Source organism: Cryptomeria japonica, chromosome 8, assembly GCF_030272615.1.
Source record: "Cryptomeria japonica chromosome 8, Sugi_1.0, whole genome shotgun sequence".
NCBI lineage: Eukaryota > Viridiplantae > Streptophyta > Pinopsida > Cupressales > Cupressaceae > Cryptomeria > Cryptomeria japonica.
The window spans coordinates 242,528,606-242,533,576 of NC_081412.1; positions in this window are offsets into that span (position 1 = coordinate 242,528,606).

The window sequence follows — 4,971 nt, forward strand, 5'->3', positions numbered from 1 at the left end:
CATTCAAACATGTTGGTTTTAAAAAAAATGTTTTTGGGTGCTTTGATTCACGTCGGGTTCACCAAATGATGCTCTGTAAAGAGGGTTAGAAAATCTGTTTGAGGACAACACACACACACAAGAGCAAAACGTTAGTGTTAGCCACAAAATATTATTCTAAACAGGCATATCAAAAGAGATACTAAAAGCATGAGAGAATATTTAACTAGGAAAGTAAATATGATGAGGCATCTCCAAATACCTCCTAACATGCTCTTAGCTCCTTCTCCTTTGTTCCTCTCCTCTCCAAGTTCCAAACTAGTGTAGCTCTCAACAACGTTTTTGCACTATGGATGCTTATGGAGGTTTGAGATTGAAGTATTTAATCTAAATGTGAATAAAAAGCTAATACTAGATGTTATGATGCTAAGATGATTTATTTTAAACCAAGATGACAAGATATTAGTGATTTATGCTAAATGCTCTCTAAAATTCTCTATAACTTAGATGCATACAAGTTTTCAGGATTATGACTATGAATGCTAAATGCTTGAGGATTTGAAAATGAGGAATGTGAGCTCTATTTATAGGTAAAATGGAGCAATGGATGGTTGAGATTGAGTAATCTCAACAATGGTCAAGATTGAATGATATTTAATCCAAGTGAGGGCTTTCAACCCAATCCCATGATGACAAGTGTTAATGTGAGATACGTTGAGAGGAGAGGGAATAAGCATTAAATGCTTGACATGACTTGAGAGTTAATTTGGAAGTTAAGGTCAAGGTTAGGTTGAGTGAATAAATTCTTTATTCAAAGAATAAAGTTTTTATCCAATGGATAAACTATTGTGCAAAGGCAAAAGGGATAACCATGGTCAAAGCAATAAATGCTTGAGGAGACACATGAGCGCAAGTTGAAATAACCATAAATGGTTATGTAAGAGCCATAAATGGTCATGTAAGAGCCATTAGTGGTTTTGGAAGACTTTGGAGGTTAAATTGTTGAACACACCAAACATTTAATGCTTTTCAAAGACTTTGAAGTCTTTGAGAAGTGACTTCAAGTTGCTTAGGATTGTGACTGTAGACACCTAAAATTGTCATGTCTAATTAAATAAATATCTTTATTTATTTAATTACTTTAGCCTAATTCTTCTATTAATTAAATAAATCTTTATTTATTTAATTAATTCATTTATCCTCTTCTAGCCTTATTTCTCATTTGAATAAATACCTTTATTTATTTAAATTATCTTTTTTCTAAATTAAATAAATATCTTATTTATTTAATTAATCCCACTTCTATTAATTAAATAAATCTTTATTTATTTAATTAATTCATTAACCTTTTCCACCCATGACACATGTCATTCATCTCTTAATTCCTACACTACCTACCCTTTTATTATTTTATTATTTCCTCTACCTACCCTCTAATCATAGCCAACCATTTATCTTTTACACCTCTCAATCTTATCCCTCCATTTCTTATAGTGTCTTCTATATAAGAGGATACTTCCTTCATTATCAACCCTAACTGACTAACTACTTGATTACTCGACTACACTACGCCTTTTACATGTGATCCTACTTGTAACCACATTTCCGTTCTTTGTTGAGCTCTTGTGCACATATAAAATCTGAGAGTAAATATATCAAACAAGATCAATGGAGATATAAAGATTGGAGATCCAAACCCTATTGGACATGTGATGGTATAATCTTTGTGATTTCATTTGATTTGCATTGTCTTAGGTAATCTTCATATGTTATGGTGGATCTTTGTTGTTGTTAGGCTAGGGTTTTGTGGTTGAATCTATTTAGTCTTTCAATATTGTTGTTTCCATTTTCACTGTATACATTTTGGCATGCCCATTGGGACTCTTGTCCCTTTTGCATTTAACATCTTTTGTTGCAGATTTTGTTTTGAAGTTGCAGATCTGACATTTCTAACAACATTTTGATATTTTGCATCTGCGCACTTTTGGATCGTGTTTTTGATTTTATGCCACGTCTGTGAAATCCAGAATCGTGTCTGCGTCTTTGACAATATTTTATTTTTTTACAAATTTCAGGAAACACGTTTGTATTTTGCAATCACGTCTGTGAAGTCTTTAGGCACGTCTACGTTAGGAAAACACATCTAAATTCGGGAGCCGCGTCTGTGTGTTCTTGCAGCGTCTATCGCTGTGACAACTGCGTTTGTGTTTGGTTGTTGCATTTTTTGATTTCATTGATTCATTTTTTTGTCATTCAGATTTCAGATCTAGTTTATTTTGGGCTAACATTTTCAGATCTAGCTAACAAAAGTGGTGCAGCTTGTCTTGAAAGCAAAATCGTTTTGTTCAAGGCCCCTATTTCACAAAGTCTTTTGGATCTAAAATTTACCTAACTTATGTGCTTGCAGGAGGGGGTGATTATTTCAAACAATCCAAACTACTAATAGATCTTTGTTGTAGGACCTTGGCAAGGGTTTTTGATCTTTATTGTGTGCCTTGTTTTCATAGATTAGCAATCACTTCAATTGGTGCACTAAAATTAAACCATTGTCTTTTGTGTCTTGAGCAATAGGCTCTTTTTGTTTAATCTTTAGAAGGCCTGTCTCCCCGTGTGGTCATTAGGACTACTAGTGAGGAGAGAATGACCCAAGTGGTAGCAAAAGAAAAACCATCTTCTTCCAAACCACTATAAATAACTGTATCCATGGTGAAAACTATGGATAACGTATGCTGATTAGTTCATTTCGACACTATGTCTCCCCATAAACCCATTTGATCAAATTTATTTGATCATTTGTAGGGCATAACTCTTACCGACTGGGAGCCTTCTGTATTTACAGAGCTAAAAGTGCCACATGTATGGCCACACAAGCGGATGCCCTTAATAGCACCTTTTTGTTTTAGAAGCCAAAATCCTTCTAGTTGTTGGGGTAGGAGGTCAGACCTCTGGTAGCGGCCCACACACATACGGTTCTTAGTAGAGATACAAAGTTTGCCACAAGGATTTTTCATGGGGACTGATGCTTGGCTGGCCCGAGAAGTGAGTGCTGAGGGTGGAGCCAGTGGGGTCAAGCATCTAAGTATCTGCTTTGAATAGCATAGCCTTGGGGGAAACTCCATGTGGGATCAACAACTATTGTCTTGGCTAGCCATAAGAATTATGCTTGACTTATTTTGAACATTCAAACATTCAAGACCAAACATCAAAACATTGTGTCTTCCAAGTGTATGCAAAACAATTTTACATCAAACAACACACTTTTCTTTGAGTCATTTTGGAGTCTAAACACTTGCAAACATTGAGTCCTCATCAACACTGTGTCCTCTTGTCACAGAAAATAGTCAAACATTCAGATTTGGTCACAACAAACGACTTCACAGATTGGAAAAATTGTACAAAGTTTGTAGAAACGCGTCTGTGTCTGACAGACCCGCGTCTATGTCATCTAAACATGCCTGTGAAGGGCAGAAACGCGTCTGTGTCTTTTGAGCAACATTTACAACATCTCAGAAATGCGTCTGTGTCTGACAGAACCACGTTTGTGCCATTTAAATGCATCTATGTCTGACAGAATAACATTTGTGTCCTTTAAGCACGTCTGTGAAGTATACAAGCACGTCTGTGTTCAGGATTGAAGACTTTCATAATTCAGCAAACAAGAATAGTCAGTTTCAGACTTATTGAGCTTCCTAGGTTATCTCTCTAGGGTTTTCATCTAGAATTCAACCTGTCTTTGGGTCTCACAAAATCCATCATTGCTTTACACCTTACATTACATTCACATTTGTCTAAACTTGAGACAAAAGGTCACTAGCTTATCCTTATCTTACTTTGTCAACACATTACATACACCAACATTTTGCTAAGTGGTCCCTCGTCAAGGTCTATCACCTTTGGGTCTCATTTGGTCTTACTTAGAGTCAAGGTCAACTTACCTCATCAAGAGAAACTATCATCTCTTTGGAAGTCACATCTACTCTACTACATACATACTTGGTCTTACACTTTGGACATTGCAAGTACACCTCAAATTCATTTACATTCCATCCAACTCTTGGTCTTCCATACTCTTTTCCATTTTCATCTAGTCTCACACATCTTGGTCAATACCTAGTTCATGGTTGAAACCCATTCCTAAAAATCTAGGAGAGAAACTAAAGAGGCTCAAGAATCTGCAAACATGAGTTCTTATGAGTATGACAATGATATCTTTTTCAATTCTGATCATACTACATTACCTGACATGGATGCCTATAGAAACATTCCAAATGTTGAGAACATGGACACTACAAACAACAATGATACACACAATGACAACATGGACAACTTTTCCATACATTCAGCAGAAGTGGAAGACGCCATTATGAATCCCCATTTCAATCGATTGGTTGAGGAAATAATGAGGAGAGATAGATAATACTTTCTACAAGTGATGGCACAAAGTGGAAACAAGATCCCTCATGATTTTGACATGTCTCAAATAATGGAAAATCGACCTTTGCAACAAACTCACTCCAACATGGATCAAAGGAGGCCTAATAGTGGAGGCAATAGAGGACCACATATGGTGCTTGAATCACCATCATCTTTGTTTCAAAAACCAGAGGTCCCATACACACATGGTCAAGCATATGATACTCACCTTCATAGACCATTATGGAAGTTTTATGTAGAAAAATATGCTCAATCACACACCAATGCTAAGGATCAACCACCAAAGCAATTGGATATTCAAAGGCATGCTCAAAATTTGGACACAAGGAAACCCCGCATCAAATTTGGGGGCAACACACTAGAAAAAACTCATGACATTCCTATAGAGTATGGTATACATGGACAAAGTAGATATGTCGTTCCTCAACATGACTCTATACCAAGTGGTCAATATACGCAGCATCATTATAGACCTCCTCCATATGAACACGTGTATGATCAATATCATCCATATATGCAACATGCTCCTTCTCCACCCAGTGGTTCAGGCATGGGGTT